The sequence below is a fragment of the Ovis aries genome, chromosome 9, assembly GCF_016772045.2.
Source record: "Ovis aries strain OAR_USU_Benz2616 breed Rambouillet chromosome 9, ARS-UI_Ramb_v3.0, whole genome shotgun sequence".
NCBI classification, from domain to species: Eukaryota; Metazoa; Chordata; class Mammalia; order Artiodactyla; family Bovidae; genus Ovis; species Ovis aries.
Window position 1 is genome coordinate 95,000,988 of NC_056062.1, and position 21,338 is coordinate 95,022,325.

General features: G+C 49.1%; 1 protein-coding gene across 2 annotated transcripts in view; it reads right to left on the reverse strand.

Moving 5' to 3' along the window:
- SNTB1 (syntrophin beta 1) overlaps window positions 1–21,338 on the reverse strand; it is a 245,040-nt gene that overhangs the window by 212,884 nt on the left and 10,818 nt on the right. The window lies entirely within an intron of this gene.

A 21,338-nucleotide genomic window follows, 5' to 3' on the forward strand; every position in this document is an offset into this window, starting at 1 on the left:
GGAGAGAAAGACCTTGAATAGATTCTAGGTCCAGCACGGGAATGGAAGCTCTTTAGTCGAAAGCAGGGATCAACAAACTCATTCAAGGCTAAAAAAAACACCCTTGGAGGGAGCACGGCGAGAAGGAAGGTGGGGGAAGAAAAGCCGTTACACGAAGCGGCCTAAGAGGTGGCACCTTTCACTAGAAGCGGCTCGCAGACTCAGGGGCAGAGTCGACAGCCGGTGAGCGCGCAGCGCAGGCCGAGAGCAGGGGTTCCAGCGGGAGCCTGGTGCAGAGTCTGAAACGGAAGAGCAGGAGCAGGTCCCCAAGGGGAGCAGGTCCCCAAGGGGGGCAGCTGCGGGCCGTCTGCACGCTGAGCCTGAAAAGCCTCTGGCACACTGGGTGACGCTACCCACCAGGCGGCTTAAAGATAATTCCAGAACCCCAGGGAAGACACAGGGTTAAACTTTTGTCATTCTGCACTTGTCTAAAACCCAAAGAGAGAAATAAATGTGGGACAGGAAGGCACGTAAGTCACTCGGCCTCGGCTCTCTGGTGTGTTTTGAGGACACTAGTGGGTGGCTTGTGTTATTTGTTTTTTCCCCCTCCCTCCTCCTCACGCAGCTGGGACTCCCTGAGGAAACCTGGCTGCAGGCTTTTCATCCAAGAGGCACCCGTTCTGCTCAGGCTAGTGGCACCCGGGCCCCAGCCAGTGCGGCGTTGTGGAGAAGCCCTCCTCCAGCCCCAGGCGCGAGAGCCAAGATCAAAGCACGCAGCACAAATGCTGCTCCGGTCAAGACCCAGCTTCCGGCGTCTGAGGTGGCCCAGCCTCTACTGTGGCTCAGGACAATGGAGCAGGGTGGCCAGAGGACTTTGGCAGCAAGCATAAAGCAAGACGCATCAAACAAAACGAGAGAAAGGGAGGGAGACAGAAGGAGAGGAGGATAGAAGAGGCGGGAAGGGAGGGGGAAGAAGGGAAGTGATCGAAGTCAGCCAGGATCCCAGGAGCAGCCAGGGACTGCCAGCAAGGGAAAGCACTGTATCGCTTGCCGAGGGTCCTTTCTATGGAGGACTGGTCCGAGCAATCAGATGAGCAAGCCTTCATCCCAGGCTCACTCTGCCATTAGCCACCGAGCTGGCTTTACCGCGTCGCACACCTTCTAAGTCTACTCCCCAGAGGCCAACTCCAGCCCTTTCCAGCCGTCTAACATTTAGAGTCCGTGGCTGCCGACAGGAGATGCTGCTTCTTCCTGGCAAGCCACCTTCTTTCTTGGAGGAGAGGATCTCTGATATCCTGTGTGGCAATGAGACAGAGGGAGAGTGTCTGAGCCAGCCCTTAAATCTCCCCGGGGTGGTACCTGGCCCTGCTCACTTCCGCTTTCAAAACTCTCAACATGCTATGGAGTTAAGACATGCCAAAGCAGGATAACCAAAACTCCTAAATAGTCTAAAACGCACATACTTCACAATTACCCTTATTTACTACCAAAATAAAACCTCATTTGGGGACAATGTCAGGAGACTCAATGTGAGGCCTTTTATGAACACGAGGCCTGGAGCTAAACAGCCCACCTGCTCTTCCCCCTAAGCCTGGCCGTTTCCGCGTCCCAGGAGCTTAGCATGTTGCTGCCACATGTGGGTGATAACGAAGTACATGAAAAATGAGTCAAGCACGCACGGATGCATCAACGGTCTGCATGCCCTTGGGCTCTGCACACTCCACTAGGAAAGCGATAAGAAGGCAATATAGTTATCTGAGAAGCATGTTGACTCAAGTCAGGCCCTGTGACCAAGCAGACCCTCAGGAATCACCTTCAACTTTCAGATCTAAGGGACAAAAATGAAACTGTTCCTAGAAGTGGAAATAATTAATATGCCAGTTTTGGTTACACGTGCGTGCGCTCAGCCGTGTCCAGTTCTTTGCAGCCCCATGGACGGTAGCCCACCAGGCCCCTCTGTCCATGGGATTCTCCAGGCAAGAACACTGGAATGGGCTGCCATGCCCTCCTCCAGGGGATCTTCCTGACCCAGACCGAACTCACGTCTCCTGCATGGGCGGGTGGATTCTTTATCACTGAGCCAGCTGGAAAGCCCTTTCTCCCTGATAGATCTACAGAATGAGGACTTCTGCTTGGTGGCTGTAAAGAGCCATCTAGGTGTTATAGGAAAAAAAGGACTCAGACACTAAAATATGTCAGTTCCACACACTTCAAAATGGTATCATTTCCCAAGATTGGCCACGCCTGTACTTATCCAGCCTGTGCAAATCTGAGTTTCCAGTTCACAGCCCTTGGAAGGAAGAAAGCATGAGTCGAGGCCCGCTGTCCTCACAGGGTTCATGGAGAGGATGAATGAGTTAATAGGCATTAAGCACGCTGCAAGCCACAGGTGAGGGGCAAACACGATTAGGAACACGTTCTTCCCACCAAAGTGGTTCAGACTTTGCACAGGAGGCTCAATACCTGGAGAAATATCTACTTCTAATACAAGGAACTTGATGCCGACTCTCAAGTAACAGGCTGCCTGGGAAAATGCCCCAGGCATCCAGTCACTGGTGGCAGGGACAAATTTAGATAATACAAGGGTAATGACATCCCCTGACATCGAAAGCAACTGAAGTAATAAGCAACTCCGGTTAGCAGTGGCATCTGCAGTAGCAGCAGAAGCGCTCTGGGGAGAGGATGGTTCTCTGAACTCTCCCTTTCTCAGTCTCCAACTTATTTGGCTGTTCTTCCAACTTCAGCTCTGTTAGCAACATCCAGCCATTTGCTTCAGCCACATCGAGACTGTGTGCACACGAGCACAGCCTCCTCAAACCGCAGTGTCTGCATGTGAAGCTGCTCAGTCACGTCTAATTCTTTGATCCCATGGACTGTAGCCTGCCAGGCTCCTCTGTCCACAGGATTCTCCAGGCAAGAGCACTGGAGTGGGCTGCCATTCCCTCCTCCAGGGGTCTCCCCGACTCCGGGATCGCACCCACATCTCTTATGTCTCCTGCACTGGCAGGCGGGTTCTTTATCGCGGAACCACAGTGGGAGCCCCAAACTGCAATAACTGTATTTATCTGCTACAACTTAGGTGGCTTCCAAGACTTCTTAGGAGGGAAAGTGCAGAGTGATGAAGCTCACTTTAGCCTGAGATGTGTCTCCTTCCTGTTCCCAAGAACATTTCCTCCTAACTCTATATTCACTCTCAGAGTACAAATACCGCAAAATGGAGAGGCAGCACAGATGCATTGAAAGGCCTCCTGTGCCCCACAAAATGACAGTCTATCCATTTAGCAACCTGACACCTACTGCTCTAAAACCATCAGAGTTCCAAAAGAAGGAAACTTAGATGCTTTCAAAAAGGCAAGAATCTCTGAACCAAGAGTCCTGACCCCTGATTTCATCAGTGTGCTTGCGTTTTTGCAAACTTTTCATTTTTAGGACAAAATTAAGTGAACAGGGCTGTGAAGAGAAGGCTTTCTGTAGAGGTTTCTCTTCCCTTTTCTTTCTTTCTTATTTTGGCTGTGCTGGGTTTTTGTTGCAGAACATGTGGGATCTAACCCTAGCCCTTGCACCGGAAAGCAGATTCTCAAAGCCTGGACCACTAGGGAAATCCCTGGCAGTAGATTTCAGGATAGGAGTGTGAAGATGGGGTGAACTCTCGTGACGGCATCACAGAGCTTCAGGAGAGATACAATGAGATTCTGAAAGAAATGAGTGCTGGTGGGCATTCACACATGGATTGATGTGCCAGGCTTCGTGCTAATCCTAACCTTAATTGCCTTAAAGCATCCAAGTGTCCCTAAACACCCAGCATACACATAAATAACCATGACGTTTATTAACACTATGACTATAGTAAGAATAACATGTCTTCAAATCACAAATTGAGAGAAACCTGAGTCTGGGTCATCATGAAAGACTTCACAAAGATGCCACATTTACGGATAGGGTTTCACCCATTCTAGAAGGAGGAAAACAGCCTTCCTGGCAGGAGGAGATAAGAATATCTTTGGCAGGCTCAATACCTGCCGAATCATTCATCCACTTACTCATTCGGTCTTTTTTACGCTCATTATTCATTTGCTCTTCAGGCCTCTGCTGGGTGCCAGGCCCAGTGGGGACGGAAGAGGAAGCGGCAGACGTCAGGCTGTGACGTTTCGGTGGCATCCTGACAGTCGCTAGGGATCAGGCAAATGTGATGATCACAACTTCTACTAAGTGAAACAGCTCTAGGGGAAGATCACAGTGGAGGGTGGGGGGGCTGATGGCTGACAGCCCAGCTCTCAAGACACCACTGCAGACGAGGAACAGGATGAGAAGCCCCAGGTGGGACAGGAAGGGCGAGCAGAGGAGGACTGGGGTGCACACAGTGTGAGCAAGGAGGACCGGGGAGCATGCAGTGTGAGCAGGGGAGGATCGTGGTGCACACAGTGTGAGCAGGGGAGGACCAGGGAGCACGCAGTGTGAGCAGGGGAGGACTGGGGTTCAAACGGTGTGAGCAGAGGACCAGGGTGCATGCAGTGTGACCAAGGAGGACTGGGGAGCACGCAGTGTGAGCAGGGGAGGATCGGGGGTCACACAGTGTGAGCAGGGGAGGACTGGGTTTCACACCATGTGTGAGCAGAGGAAGACCCGGGTGCACGCAGTGTGAGCAGGGGAGGACTGGGGGTCACACAGTGTGAGCAGGGGAGGAATGGGGTTCACACAGTGTGTGAGCAGAGGAGGACCAGGGTGCACACAGTGTGAGCAGGGGAGGACCGGGGTTCACACCATGTGTGAGCAGGGGAGGACCAGGTTGCACGCAGTGTGAGCAGGGGAGGACTGGGGTTCACACCATGTGTGAGCAGGGGAGGACCAGGTTGCACGCAGTGTGAGCAGGGGAGAACCGGGGTTCACACCATGTGTGAGCAAGGAGGACCGGGGTTCACACCATGTGTGAGCAAGGAGGACCGGGGTGCACGCAGTGTGAGCAAGGGAGGACTTGGGGTCACACAGTGTGAGCAGGGGATGACTGGGGTTCACACCATGTGTGAGCAAGGAGGACCGGGTGCATCCAGTGTGAGCAGGGGAGGATCGGGGGTCACACAGTGTGAGCGGGGGAGGACTGGGGTTCAAACGGTGTAAGCAGAGGACCGGGGTGCATGCAGTGTGACCAAGGAGGACCAAGGTGCACACAGTGTGAGCAGGGGAGGACCAGGGTGCATGCAGTGTGAGCAAGGAGGACCAGGATGCACACAGTGTGAGCAAGGAGGACTGGGGAGCACGCAGCGTGAGCAGGGGAGGATCGGGGTGCACACAGTGTGAGCAGAGGAGGACTGCGGTTCACACCATGTGTGAGCAGAGGAGGACCAGGGTGCACGCAGTGTGAGCAGGGGAGGACCGGGGGTCACACAGTGTGAGCAGGGGAGGACTGGGTTTCACACCATGTGTGAGCAGAGGAAGACCCGGGTGCACGCAGTGTGAGCAGGGGAGGACTGGGGGTCACACAGTGTGAGCAGGGGAGGACTGGGGGTCACACAGTGTGAGCAGAGGAGGACTGGGGTTCACACAGTGTGAGCAGGGGAGGACTGGGGGTCACACAGTGTGAGCAGAGGAGGACCGGGGTTCACACAGTGTGAGCAGGGGAGGACCGGGGTTCACACCATGTGTGAGCAGAGGAGGACCAGGGTGCACACAGTGTGAGCAGGGGAGGACCGGGGTTCACACCATGTGTGAGCAGGGGAGGACCGGGGTGCACACAGTGTGAGCAGGGGAGGACTTGGGGTCACACAGTGTGAGCAGGGCAGGACTGGGGTTCACACCATGTGTGAGCAAGGAGGACCGGGGTGCACGCAGTGTGAGCAGGGGAGGACCGGGGGTCACACAGTGTGAGCAGGGGAGGACCGGGGTTCACACCATGTGTGAGCAAGGAGGACCGGGGTGCACGCAGTGTGAGCGGGGGAGGACCGGGGTGCACGCAGTGTGAGCAGGGGAGGACCGGGGTGCACACAGTGTGAGCAGGGGAGGACCGGGGTTCACACCATGTGTGAGCAAGGAGGACCGGGGTGCACGCAGTGTGAGCGGGGGAGGACTGGGGTGCACGCAGTGTGAGCAGATCGAACTGCACTCAGCGGCGAGTGGGTACAGCGGGCCAGCCCGTTTCCGGGGGCAGGTGATCGGGCAAAGCGTGAGACTGCAACCCGGCTGAGGGGCCCTAGGAGGAGGCGAGTCTGAACAACGGTGTCAAAGATGACGGTTTTGTTTGTGGCATGCCTCATCTGAGCAATCGCTGGCTCACTCAGGCAGGGATGTCCGCTTGGCATGCCATTCATTCAGGAAAGGGAGCTAGAGAAGGGGATCTGATAATTGTGTGCAAGTAGATAACAGCTGAAACTGGAAGTAGAAAATATTTTACATACAGACCTTTGCCGAAGCCTATTAGGGACACATGGGGATCGTGATCTACTGGGAAGAAAGACAGATGGCAGAGCAGGAAAGGAGGACAGGGTGCTGTTACGAAGCCAACAGGTGAGAGGGGAGCGGCCTTCCCTGCAGCCCACTGGTGGGAACTCCAAGCTTTCACTGCCGTAGGCGGGGGTTTGAGCCCTGATTAGGGAACTAAGAGAGAATTTCCAGGAAGAGGGCTGTGTTTGTGTTAGTTGCCCAGTCGTGTCTGACTCTTTGCAGGCCCATGGACTGTAGCCCCCCAGGCTCCTCTGTCCGTGGGATTCTCCAGGCAGGAATACTGGAGTGGGCTGCCATGCCCTCCTCTAGGGGATCTTCCTGACTCGGGGATGGAACCTGGGTCTCCTGCATTGCAGGCAGACTCTACCATCTGAGCCGCAGAAGGCCTAGAAAGGGGGCTGGAAGATAGCAGAAAGTGCCGACAACCCAGCTCTTCCTTGTACACTTCTTTTTATGTCGGAGTCCCAGAGATCAGCTGCCTCACAATTCTACGCTAGTTCCAGGTGCACACACACCCGGACCTGTTCTTTTTCAACTCTCTCCCGTCTCTGCTGCTACGTAATGTCGAGCAGAGCCCCCGTGCTGCACAGTAGGTCCTGGTGGGTCCCATTCCAAGTGAAGCAGCGTGCGTGCGCCTCTTTTCACTCCACCACCACATCCGACCGTCCCATCTGTAGACACACCCTTTAGCATCTCCCATTAAGCTGTCAGTTAATATGGATCTTAATGTGCGGCTATGGTATGCAGGACAGTTACACTGAAAACGCCACTAACGTCAGTGTTTCCTGTCCCCACACTGGTGGGACACCTAACATGATCAAGAGCTAGACGTGAACAGCAGACGTGTGTCAGCTTAATCAAACTAGTACTACAAGTGAGTACCAACCGACACTTTCAGAGCAGTTGCGTCAGTATTTAAGAATCAACCCTTACCTGTTGAGCATCGCAAAATTTTTTTATGAAAGATGAGCTATCAGGGTAGATATTTTTTCTTTTTATAAAAAGAACATATAATAGTTTGTTTTACTTTATTTCATTGAAAATAAACATGTGCAGACAGAAAAGCAGAAAGGAGTAAAAACATAGCGACCCGGGCCTGGTCTGAGGCTGGGTAATTAAACCAAACTCCTCCCTGACATCTTGTGTTACGCCCTGTGGAAATCAGCTAATCCCTGGTTTCCCTTTGACAGAAGCTGAAGTTCTGTTCTCAAATTAGATCCGCAGAGAGGGAGACTCCTGAAGGGGCCTGCTGACCCACAGGCTATGAGGACTGTCTGCTGAATCAGTGATTCTTCACTTGAAAACTAGTAAGTGGTGGGGAGTACAGAGCTCATGTCTGGAGCTGGTCATCAAGGAAGCGTAGCACAAGGATGTCGTTAAAGCGAGGGCAGGGGCCCCTAAAGGGACTGAATGCGGAAACTGCTCCAAGTGGCCTCCTCAGCGAAGTCAGCGAGCAGCCAAGGAGGGCGGGGATTCTCCACTTTAGAACCAGTTAGAACTAGGCTGAAGCAGGAGCCTGAGATATTCATCATAAGATATTCTGTACTTCCAATCTTCTGCAACCAAGAGCATTTTTATTTGGAGAATACGAAAGCGGAAGCGAGTGTCACATGTTATGACTGCATGTATGCTTGCTTTGTGGGCTTCCTGGTGGCTCAGTGGTAAAGAATCTGCCTGAGAAGCAGGAGACGAGGGTTTGATCCCTGGACTGGAAAAATCCCTTGGAGAAGGGAATGGCAACCCACTCCAGTATCCTTGCCTGGGAAATCCTATGGACAGAAGAGCCTGGCTTGGCTATAGTCTATGGGGTTGCAAAAGAGTCAGACATGACTTAGAGCCTAAACAGCAGCAACAATGCTTGCTTTGTCTTATGTAGTCCAGGTTCTTGAACTTACGTTCACAGAGTCACAAAAAGAGGAGACCGTCTATTTTGCAAAGAAAAAGGCTGAGTGAGACTCAGATAAGTGAGCTGTCCAAGGTCACACAGCTGGAGGCAAGGCCAGAGTCCAGCCCTTCCACGAGGCCTGTACCTTATCCACACGCTCTCAAGCTGCTGCTCACGAATCTCACGAAGCAGGGAATGGATTCATTCTCTTTTATGACATGTCAGACTACACCACAGACTTCCCTGGAAAATTATTATAACAGAGCTCAGCCTCATCAGACATTATAACTCTCTGACATTACAGAGAAAAAGGAAAATACGAAGAGGTGGGGTATGGAGCTGGAATTTCCAGATGAAGTCAGTGTTTAGGGAGGGGGACCCTGGCACCTGTACAGCCACCCCTACTCAGCTGATTACATGGCCAGGTGGATTCGTTTGTCAAAGCTGCCATCACAAAGCACCACAAACAGAGTGGCTTACGCAACAAAAACTCCCGGTCTCTCAGTTCTAGGGAACAAAAGAGTCTACAACCATGGAGACGGCAGGGTTGGCTCTCTCTGTGGGCTGAGAAGGAGGGTCTGTTCTGGGTTTCTCACCGTGGCTTGGAGATACCTGCCCTTTTCCTGGGTCTCCTCCAAGGCCTTCCTTCTACACATGCCTGCGCGTCCCAATTCCCTTGCTCACAGTGGTACCAGGGACGCTGGGTGGGTTTGCCCTCCTCCAGGACGACCTCACCCTAAGTGGTCACACTGTCTGTTGTTGCTATTTACTCACTGAGTCATGTCAGACTCTCTCGCAACCCCACGGACTGCAGCCGCCAAGCTCCCCTGTCCGGGATTTTTCCTGACAAGAATACTGGAGTGAGTCACCATTTCCCTCTCCAGGGGATCTTCCCAACCCAGGGCTCGAACCCAGGTCTCCTATGTCTCCTGCTTGGCAGGTGGATTCTTTACTACTGAGCCACCAGGCAAGCCCAATTACACCTGCAACAACTCAGTTTCCAACAAGGGCCCCTTTGGAGACACTAGGGACCGGGACTCCAACATATGAAAATGGGGGAACACAATTTAACCTATAAAACCAGAAAATGACCAGATCCTGGAAGCCTTCCTCCAAACATGTACAGAGTTTACTGAAGATTTTCTTCATCTAGGAATATGTCCCATTGAAAGCTAAAACTGGGACTCCCCAGTGGTGCACTGGCTAAGGACTCTGAGCTCCCAACTCAGGAGCTCAGGTTCGATCCCTGGTCAGGGAACTAGATCCTGCCTGCCACAACTAAGCGTTCTCAAGTCACAACTGAAGACCCCCCATTCCGCAACTGAAGAAAGAGCTGGTACGCTGCAAGGAAAATAAAAGACCCCGCATGCCTCAACCAAGACCCAGAGAGGACAAATAAGTTAACAATTTTTAAAAATGACAATTAACTGGAAAGAGATTTGAAAGAAGAAATTCACTTTACTGAAAGTGTTAGGCGTTCAGTCGTGTCTGACTCTGCAACCCCATGGACTAGCCTGTCAGGCTCCTCTGTCCATAGGATTGTCCAGGCAAGAATATTGGAGTGGGTTGCCATTTATTGTTAAATCCTCTACCAAACACAATGGAAAATACTAACCACATACTTTCTCTATGGTTATTTAGGATTGAAGGAAGTAAGAAGAACTTAAATTATAAATAAATTCTATCTAACCATGGAGACTCTTCCGCTCAATAGCTCTACTGAAAGGCTCACCCCTCAAGTGGCTGTGCCACATTTCGAGGGGTCTTGTCAATTCTAACTGTGCAGCCGAATGAAGCCTGAGCACCTCAGACTGCAGAAACATATGAAAATTTAAGACCCGATTTACTTTTCCATTTGACCATGATACTTACCTTTTGCTTTCCACTCAGAAAGGAAACCAAGGATGACAAGTTTCCCTTTGATTTCTACTCTGCTCTTCTTGGACAGGTCTTCACAGCAAGGACACTTCACAGGAAGTTCACAAGGGGACACTTTCCCTTTTACTGGGTTTATCTGATCAATAGTTCGGCCATAATATGCAATTTGCCTAAAAAGCTTTTGCAAATCTGTCTAACTTGGGACAGCTATTCTAGGTTAATCTTAAAAACATGCTCTGGCAGCAAACTGATCGAGCATGGCAAATATTTCTTACAAGAGTAAATTATAAAAAGCTGATGGTTTTCCAAATATCCCCACTCTGACTCTCAGTTTACCTGTTTTATACTAACTCACTCGTTCACTCACTTTTCACAGACTCATTCAACAATTACAGGTGAATCCCAACCCCAAAGTGGGTTACTTTCCTTCAATTTATAACACCATTGTTTGGAACTGGAATGCATCGTTTAAAAGACGGGCAATGTTACCCATGCAGACTTGGTCTTGTGTATTCCATAAATCAATATCATAATGAGATAATGAAAAAAAAAATGATGTCAATACCCATAACAAAGCTTAAACTAAAATGAATTATGTTTACTGATGAAAAAGAGAACCTTTCTCCTTATCTTTCATCTTAAACATTTCCTCTTCCTCCTACTTGCCCTGACAGAAGGCTTTCCCCTGAAAATACCACTTTCTTTTTAAGTCCAATTCTGATCTCTCCTTCAACTTCAAGGGCAAAGAGGAGAAGTCGGCAGGCTCCTTGTTCCCTACTGTCCCTGCCAGACACTTGATCTTCTTTTTTTTTGAATGTAGCATCTTTTGATATAAATTTTTAAAATTTATTTTAATTGCAGGCTAACTACTTTACAATATTGTCGTGGTTTTTGCCATACATTGGCACGAATCAGCCATGGGTGTACATGCATTCCCCATCCTGAACCCCCCTCCCACCTCCCTCCCCATCCCATCCCTCAGGGTCATCCCAGTGCACCAGCTCTGAGCACCCTGTCTCATGCATCGAACCTGGACTGGTGATCTATTTCACATATGGTAATATACATGTTTCAATTGTTTTCTCTCAAATCATCATACCCCATGCCTTCTCCAGCAGAGTCCAAAAGTCTGTTCTTTATATCTGTGTCTCTTTTGCTGTCTCGCATATAGGGTCATCGTTACCATCTTTCTAAACTCCACATACATGCATTAATATAGTATTGGTGTTTTTCTTTCTGACTTACTTCACTCTGTATAATAGGCACCAGTTTCATCCACCTCATTAGAACTGATTGAAATGCATTCTTTTTAATGGCTGAGTAATATTCCACTGTGTATATGTACCACAGCTTTCTCATCCACTCGTCTGCCGACAGACATCTAGGTGCTCCGTGTCCTGGCTATTGCAAACAGTGCTGCAGTAAACATTGGGGCGCATGACGCAGACACGTGACCTCCCACAATCTCCCAATGCAGACACGTGACCTTCCACAATCTCTCGATGTAGACACCTGACCTTCCAACAATCTCTCGACGCAGACACTTGACCTCCCACAATCTCTCAATGCAGACACTTGACCTTCCACAATCTCCTGAGGAACTCTGCTCCTTAAGGCATTCAGATGTGTGGCAAGTGATTCTCATGACCCCTTTCCCAGAGCAGACCCTCCAAACTCCTGCCCACTGCGAACCTGGCCTTATAGCCAGATTTCCTGGACACAGCTATCTGGACAAAGGGGAGACACCTGACCCGAGCCATCCCAGTCACATTTCCTCTCTCTCAAAAGTCTGAAGTTGAAATGGAAGAGGAAATTATCTACATTTGCGTTGATTTTTTCTTCATACTCCAAATACTGATGAATCGCCTGCTGCTGTCAAGGCCTGTGGCAGAGCTTATACGACACTGTGTTTTCAGGAGGCGAGAACAAGAGTGAGCTAAAGCCTCATGTTCATGAGGGAAGATGGAACTAGGACGAGGCTAAAACTGTAGCAGATTCTGAGGACAGAGCAAGGGTGAGGGTTGCATTTTGCAGTTAAAAGGAAAAGCTAGCTTGTTTTACAAAAAGTGAGCTCATGTCAAGAAGTCCTCTGCTTCAGGGATACCAAGGGGGAAGTGGGTGGACTGACAGACTGGGGCTGACATGCACGCTGCTGTGCGTGGAACAGACAGCTGCTGTGCGTGGAACAGACAGCTGCTGTGCGTGGAACAGACAGCTGCTGTGCGTGGAACAGACAGCTGCTGTGCGTGGAACAGACAGCTGCTGTGCGTGGAACAGACAGCTGCTGTGCGTGGAACAGACAGCTGCTGTGCGTGGAACAGACAGCTGCTGTGCACGGAACAGACAACTGCTGTGCGTGGAACAGACAGCTGCTGTGCGTGGAACAGACAGCTGCTGTGCACAGAACAGACAACTGCTGTGCGTGGAACAGACAACTGCTGTGTGTGGAACAGACAGCTGCTGTGCGTGGAACAGACAGCTGCTCTGCACGGAACAGACAGCTGCTCTGCACGGAACAGACAGCTGCTGTGCGTGGAACAGACAACTGCAGGGGAGCTCCCGCCAGCACAGGGGGCTCCGCTCTATGGTGACTAAATGGGAAGGAGATCCAAAACAGAGGGGACATCTGCACACAGATGGCTGATTCACCCTGCAGAACAGTATCACTAACACAGCAGCATGAGCAACTCCACTCCAATAAAAAAGAACCTCGGCTCCCCCTCACTCGTCTTCAATACTCATGACTGGAATGCAACCAAAATTGATAGAATCTTGTGTGCTGGAATTTTTTATAACTGCAACACACTCTTTTTATTAGTGGACTTGAGCTACCTGTTTACATCATGGTTCTCCCTGATTCAGCGCAAGATCAACTCGAATGGAAAAGAGAGAAGAACGTGGCTGCTCTGTAGGTATCTCCCCCTGGGAACTGTAAGCCCCTCTGGAAGCTGCGATAATGCTCAGGACTTAGGAGATGCTCAGGCAGTACCTGAGGACTGGAACCAAATAAGAAACATGCCTCATGAGCTTGAGGATGAGACTGGAATGGAAAGAGTTAAAAAAAAATCACCCAGGATTTCTGAAAGAACACCTCACTGGGTGTGGAGAGTAAGTCTGGGAAAGGTGCCTTCTCTGGCATGAAGAAGGGGTGGGAAAAAAAGAAGCGGAAGGAGAGCCAAATACTTTCAAAGAACAACTTCTGTCCTAAGGAGAGAGTGACTTAACGGTCTGCAACACACCTGTGCCTGCCCAACGGCACAGCAATTAGGAAATACTGTTATCGCCTTCAAAAGGAAGCTTTCTGGAACAGTAACTATGACAGCCTCCTGCTGGAGTTTTCCACAGCAACTGCGGTAGCTGCTTCTGATTGTGCAGCTGAAAAGATAAGGCAAGCTGGCATCTAAGGAAGAGGACAGCAGCTGCCCAGGAGAAGCGCTGTTCCTGAGGGTGATCCATCAGCGTGCGTTCCACTCAAGGGGCCACCTCTGGTTCAAAAAAAAATTTTTTTTCTTCCCAAGTCCTTGGATTCTAGCAACTGAAATCATGAAGATGTAGGCAGTGACGGTCGAGGGAGTTGTACAGCCGCAAACCAGCCTATTTAACCCCTGACCCTGCATTGTTCTAACTAGTCAAATACAGATTTTCTAAGGTGATTAAAAAAAATCCTATTTACAAGATTCTAGAACACATTAGCAATCAAACATTTAATCTGAATTTTAATGCTGCTGCCAAGAAATGAAAAAAATTATTAGGCTTTTTTTCCCCACCATTATATATTTATTTGAAGCACATGAAAGAACTTTCCTAAGTGTGACTAGCTGACAGTGTCTTTCTCAAAGACAAATATATGCTTCAACTTATGTTTAATATAGGCCGAGCATGATCATGTTTTCCTTAATGCCACAGAAAGGGAAAATATCCTGCAACTGGTTGAGTTATGGCAATAATAGGGTATGACCCAGGCAACGAGACGTCTCTTCCCATGTGCCTCTGTTCCCCTTCATGAAACCAACTGGAGGGAGCAGGAAATGGTTGGTGAATCCAATATTAAGAAGATTAACTTCACTACCGTTTAGCAGGAAGCTGGAGAGGCTCTGAGAAATTCGTTAGACCATACAACGTCTTGAAGCCTGACACAACTCAGTAACTTGGAATGGAATGCTGCAAAGTCTTGGAAAAAAGGATCCTTCCCTCTCTGAATTCCTCCCAACTCTGCTCTCAGCCCCGAACAGCCCAGAATAATTTGCAACAGCATGAATTTTTCAGACCTTCGCATAAAAAGCTTAGAGGGTCAGGCCTTTCTTTCAAGTTGACTAACCTAAAGGTTACTTAAAGAGAGCAATTTGCTCATTCATTCACTCAAGTTGTAGTCACTGAGTGCCCACTGAATTCCCAGTAATCCTCGAAACATTGGAATATAGCTTCCAACAGGGGGATCAGATAAGAAGCCAAGAGGCAACGCACAGTGGTGCACGCACTATTTACACATAGTCACACCCACACACAGGTGCACGCGCATTAAGCTGCTTCAGTCGTGTCGACCCCATGGACTGTGGCCCGCCAGGCTCCTCTGCTCATGGGGTTCTCCAGGCAAGAACCCTGCAGTGGGTTGCCATGCCCTCCTCCAGGGGCTCTTCCCAACCCAGGGATGGAACACGTATCTGTTCCGTCTCCTGCAGCGGCAGGCAGGTTCTCTATCAGCAGCACCACCTGTGCAGCCCACAGACATGCACGCGTTTGCCCTCCGTATCTACAGAGGCAGGACCTGCGGTTACCAAGGGCTGACTGCACGACCCCACTTTACGTAACAGATGTGAGCATCAGTGGATTTCGGAGTCCACAGGGGTTTTGGAACCCATCTTCCAAGGATACTGAGGAGTGACTGTACTGAAGAATATAATAAGTAAGTATTGGATTGGCCAAAAAGATTGCTCACCCTTTTCCATATCTTACAAAAAATCCAAACAAACTTTTTGGGTAACCCAATACTATGACGCTGTAGAAAGAAATCAGAGTAAAGACAGAAAGGAGGTTGTTATTGATAAGAAGCTTATGAATTTTACCACTACGGCCTCAAGACGCCAGTTCTTCAGTTTTCATATGATGGCTACTTCTGTTCACGTCTGGCAGTGCTGGTTTTACTTGTAATTCAGGGATGATTCTAGACTGTGGGCTCTCAGAGCTTGCCCCTCACCCCCACGTCTCAGTGAAGGATCTTAATCCCAGTCCCTGGGACACTGCAGATAAAGAGCAAAGGTTTCAGGGAAGGAGTCGCATCTTCCAAGGCGTATGCTCGTCTCCTGAGAAAGGCCTGGGAAGGGCCGCAGTCACACGTTCTGGGCAGCTTCCTGGTGCTCGCGCGTCTTCACAAAGCCATCTTTAAATGACCCTCCCCTGACTGGTTCACTCTAGCGACTCACGGTTTGGTCACGGACTGGCCACACGGCATTGTGGATGTGTGCTTGTGTGTGTGTCCAAACTCCCCCCCGCGTGAGGATACAGCCAGGGGCCCACCCTACTCCAGCAGGACCTCGTCTTAACTAACTACACTGGCAAGGATCCTATTTCCAAAACACTGGGGGAAAGGACCTCAACGCGCGAGTTGGGAGGGGACATACTTAACTCATAACAAAGAGTAGAATCTGTAAATGTGTTAGAAAGGAGAGGCGAGGAGAGCCAAAAGTGGAGGAGACCAGTGTGGATACAAAACCTGACGGAAGGAACTTGTGAAGCGGGGGCAGGAGGCTGCCCGGGCCTGGGGCCGGCCCCGGGGTCTCACGATTCCCGCCTGGGCCGCAGGGGCCTCGGAGGCAGGGGACCTGGCCTGCAGTGGGCACGTGGCTCCGTGAGGCTGGAAGGGGGCAGCGCTGGGCAAGAACGAACTCTGCTGTGTCCAGCTCAGGCCTTGGCTCTGCAAGAGCATTCCGTGCCATCCCCAGCTTTCAGGACTCCTCCCCATCACGCGTGCAGCATGTACTATCCGTGACACTCACTCAGCAAAGCTAGGTACATTCCTTCCCTACAACTATACCAGCGAAACCTTCCATTTTCCAAAAGTATGCCCACACGTATACAAATATGACTATATCTTAAAACATTAGGTAGCTGAGAATGTATTTTATACATCAGTGCCTGAGATTCATCCTTTTAAATTGTTTCAGATCATCTTTCCAGGCCTTATGGACATTTTCAAAGAAAATATGACTTAATTCAGGACTTGAAACAGTTATAAAGTTATATTCATTGTCTCCTCTAACAAATACAGACTGATAAGCATACGGGGGAGACAGTCTCTGTCATTTCATAATCACTGAGACAAAGATAAGTTTCTGGAGAGTACATTTTCTGGCAGAATGAGAAATAATGATTCTGGGACACCTATAATTGAAAACGGAATGTACTCACATAAAAATTGTAGTGTTCAAAAACTTGAAAACCACTAAATCCATTTTCAAAATTTTGTTTCCCAAGTGTTAGATGGATTAGGATAGAGCAGGGACTGATACAATGAAGACATGGAGACATTGTTGAACAGTTGTTCACCCAACACATGTACATTATTTGGACTTCTCTGATGGCTCAGATTATATTATACAGTGGAAGTCATAAATAGATTTAAGAGACTAGATCTGATAGATAGAGTGCCTGATGAACTATGGACGGAGGTTGGTGACATTGTACAGAAGACAGGGATCAAGACCATCCCCATAGAAAAGAAATGGCTGTCTGGGGAGGCCTTACAAATAGCTGTGAAAAGAAGAGAAGCAAAAAGCACAGGAGAAAAGGAAAGATATAAGCATCTGAATGCAGAGTTCCAGAGAATAGCAAGGAGAGATAAGAAAGCCTTCCTCAGTGATCAATGGAAAGAAATAGAGGAAAACAACAGAATGGGAAAGACTAGAGATCTTGTCAAGAAAATCAGAGATACCAAGGGAACATTTCATGCAAAGATGAGCTCAATAAAGGACAGAAATGGTATGGACCTAACAGAAGCAGAAGATATTAAGAAGAGGTGGCAAGAATACACAGAAGAACTGTACAAAAAAGAGCTTCACAACCCAGACAATCACGATGGTGTGATCACTCACCTAGAGCCAGACATCCTGGAATGTGAAGTCAAGTGGGCCTTAGAAAGCATTATTATGAACAAAGCTAGTGGAGGTGATGGAATTCCAGTTGAGCTATTTCAAATCCTGAAAGATGATGCTGTGAAAGTGCTGCACTCAATATGCCAGCAAATTTGGAAAACTCAGCAGGGGCCACAGGACTCAAAAGGGTCAGTTTTCATTCCAATCCCAAAGAAAGGCAATGCCAAAGAATGCTCAGACTACTGCACAATTGCACTCATCTCACACACTAGTAATGCTCAAAATTCTCCAAGTCAGAAGTGAACCGTGAACTTCCAGATGTTCAAGCTGGGTTTAGAAAAGGCAGAGGAACCAGAGATCAAATTGCCAACATCCACTAGATCATGGAAAAAGCAAGAGAGTTCCAGAAAACATCTATTTCTGCTTTACTGACTATGCCAAAGCCTTTGACTGTGTGGATCACAATAAACCATGGAAAATTCTGAAAGAGATGGGAATACCAGACCACCTGACTTGCCTCTTGAGAAACCTATATGCAGGTCAGGAAGCAACAGTTAGAACTGGATATGAAACAACAGACTGGTTCCAAATAGGAAAAGGAATACATCAAGGCTGTATATTGTCACCCTGCTTATTTAACTTATATGCAGAGTACATCCTGAGAAATGCTGGGCTAGAAGAAGCACAAGCTGGAATCAAGATTGCTGGGAGAAATATCAATAACCTCAGATATGCAGATGACACCACCCTTATGGCAGAAAGTGAAGAGGAACTCAAAAGCCTCTTGATGAAAGTGAAAGAGGAGAGTGAAAAAGTTGGCTTAAAGCTCAACATTCAGAAAACGAAGATCATGGCATCTGGTCCCATCACTTCATGGCAAATAGATGGGGAAACAGTGTCAGACTTTATTTTGGGGGGCTCCAAAATCACTGCAGATGGTGACTGCAGCCATGAAATTAAAAGACATTTACTCCTTGGAAGAAAAGTTATTACCAACCTAGATAGCATATTGAAAAGCAGAGACATTACTTTGCCAACAAAGGTCCGTCTAGTCAAGGCTATGGTTTTTCCAGTGGTCATGTATAGATGTGAGAGTTGGACTGTGAAGAAAGCTGAGCACCGAAGAATTGATGCTTTTGAACTGTGGTGTTGGAGAAGACTCTTGAGAGTTCCTTGGACTGCAAGGAGATCCAACCAGTCCAACCTAAAGGAAACAAGTCCTGGTGTTCATTGGAAGGATTGATGCTGAGGCTGAAACTCCAATACTTTGGGCCCCTCATGTGAAGAGCTGACTCACTGGAAAAGACTGATGCTGGGAGGGATTGCGGGCAGGAGAAGGGGATGACAGAGGATGAGATGGCTGGATGGCATCACTGACTCGATGCACATGAATCTGGGTGGACTCTGGGAGTTGGTGATGGACAGGGAGGCCTGGTGTGCTGTGATTCATGGGGTCGTAAAGAGTCGGACACGACTGAGCAACTGAACTGAACTGAACTGAAGTGTCTCTACACTTAGGAGAAGGTGATGGCAACCCACTCCAATGTTCTTGCCTGGAGAATCCCAGGGACGGAGGAGCCTGGCGGGCTGCCGTCTATGGGGTCGCACAGAGTCAGACACAACTGGAGCAACTTAGCAGTAGCAGCAAGTGTCTCTAACACTGGGCTTCCCATGTGGCTCCACATTAAAAAAACAAAAACAAAAAAACCCTGCCAATGCAAGAGACGCAGGGGACATGAGTTCAATCCCTGGGTTGGGAAGACCCCCTGGAGGGGGACATGGCACCCTGCTCCAGAATTCTTGCCTGGGAAAAAAAATCCCACGAACAGAGGAGCCTGGGGGAGCTACACTCCCTGCACAAAGAGCCGGAATGACCGACTCAGTCTGCAAGCAGACGTCTGCTGCACATGGAAAAGTTTGAGAACCAGCGTTAGGCTATATACCAGTGGTGATTTTGCCCTCCAGGGGACACCAGGCGATGTATGGGGGCAGTTTGTCATTACAAGCAGGGACGGAGGATGCCACTTGCAGCCAGTGGGTAGAGGCCAGAGATGCTGCCAAGCATCCTACGTTACGAAGGACTGACCCCATCCACGACGTCCGTGGCATGAGGGTGAGAAACGCAACACTCCCCTTTGGTTCACTTGCTCTGAATTGTGCCCAAAGGGGCTGTGCAGTCAGCTACATAGAACCGCACATCTCTCCGCTAACCTCACACATGCAGAAATGAAGGGCCAGGTGAAGGTGGCCCAGGCTGCCTCACAGGGGTTCCCGGGGGTGATGTGCTCAACTTGACTGTGTCTGAACAGCCCTTCCGAGAGATCTGGGATGGAAATCTTCCATCATGCTTTCTTCTGAACACTTCAAGTCAGGAAATGAGACTCCAATGAAGCCCAAGTTGATATACCATGCAGTGAATGGCACCTGAGTGAATATTTGCATTTCTCTGCCTGGAGGGCATCTTTTGGGCAGTGGGTACTGGTGACCCTCCCCCTGGAATAGGGAATGGCTATCCTCTCCAGCATTCTTGCCTGGAGAACCGTGTGGACAGAGGAGCCTGGCAGGCTGCAGTCCATGGGTCTCAAGGAGTCGGACAGAACTGAAGCAGCTTAGCATGCGTGTGCTGGTGACCCTCACAGAGGCAGCAGCAAGAGTATCCGAGAGGTGATACCCCTAGCAGTCAACCTTGATGAAAAGATGAGTTGGTGAAATAAGTTTTACTCTCTTCCTCACCTCTCATGGGACCTGGTACATTCCAGAGTGGCTAAGTGCTCACAGCGGGGTCTTTCTGGGTTCATGTCCATCACCGTCTTACACTCCTGCCCTACCACCAGTGTCTCCTGGGGTTCCATCCCAAATAAGACTCTTATACTGAGATGCTCATCTGAGGTTCTGCTTCTAGGGAACACAGAAATGAAACAAATCTTGAAATACGTGACACTGTCAGATACGGAAGACACGCTGGAAAATGAAGTGGACAGAAAGGTACATAGATCAGAGTCAACAATGGTGCAAAAATGTATCTTCAAAGAGCCACTATTCACAGATTCATAGAGAGCAGCCAAGTCACTGCAGCCACAAAACAAGAGGATGCTATATATATAAGAATGAACAATGAGACCAAGAAAACGTGCTGGACTTAGCAACAGAACAGATAAACTTCCTGAAGATTCAATACAAGCGCTGCCGGTACCAGCCTAGTGACTGACCCTGAAAATGAACCAGCACAGCAGAGAACGGCCATCAGAGGGAAAGGTGACAGCAAAGGTTAGCTTCTTACTGGGTCCGTACGGAGGGCCCTGTATCCAGCCGCCAGGATTTGCACCCTGAGGGCAGGGACAACAGAGGAGAGGAACTCCAGACACAACACGAGAGCGCGTTCCAGAGCCGGAGCAAGGGAGCCTTCAGACCGCAGGTCCCAACCTACTCAGTAAACGGCCCCCTAAATGTCTTAGTTATTTTTCCTTCATGACATTCCCAGGCACAAAGAAATACCTAACAATTCGATTTATTAAGTAGCTAAGTCCTAACAACATAGTACATCTTTGAGAAAAATGAAAGGGTGAGTCGTCTAGTCATGTCTGACTGTTTGTGACCCCATGGACTATAGGCCCGCCAGGCTCCTCTGTCCATGGGATACTCCAGGCAAGAACACTGGAGTCATTCATTTCCTTCTCCAAGAGATCTTCCCGACCCAGGGATTGAACCCAGATCTCCTGCATTGCAGGTAGATTCTTTACCATCTGAACCATCAGGGAAGCCCCTAGTGCATCTTTATGTCCTTAAAAATTAGCGTTTGTTGGGCACCATAAAACTTCTTAAGCCTTGAAATCGTATTGCATACTGCTGCCTCCATTTTCTGTTCCACACTACTTCTCACTTAGCACTTATTTTAATTTAAATTTAATTTCTTATCATAGTAATTGCAGAAAATCCATCTTTGCAAAGATATTGACATCACTGAAGGAATGTAGCAATTCAACGTTGAAGCTCCCTTTAGTGGTCTGCCTGGTGTACAACAGACGCTGCTGCTTTCCTTGAGACTTTAAAATGTTCCACATGGCGTCCAGAGG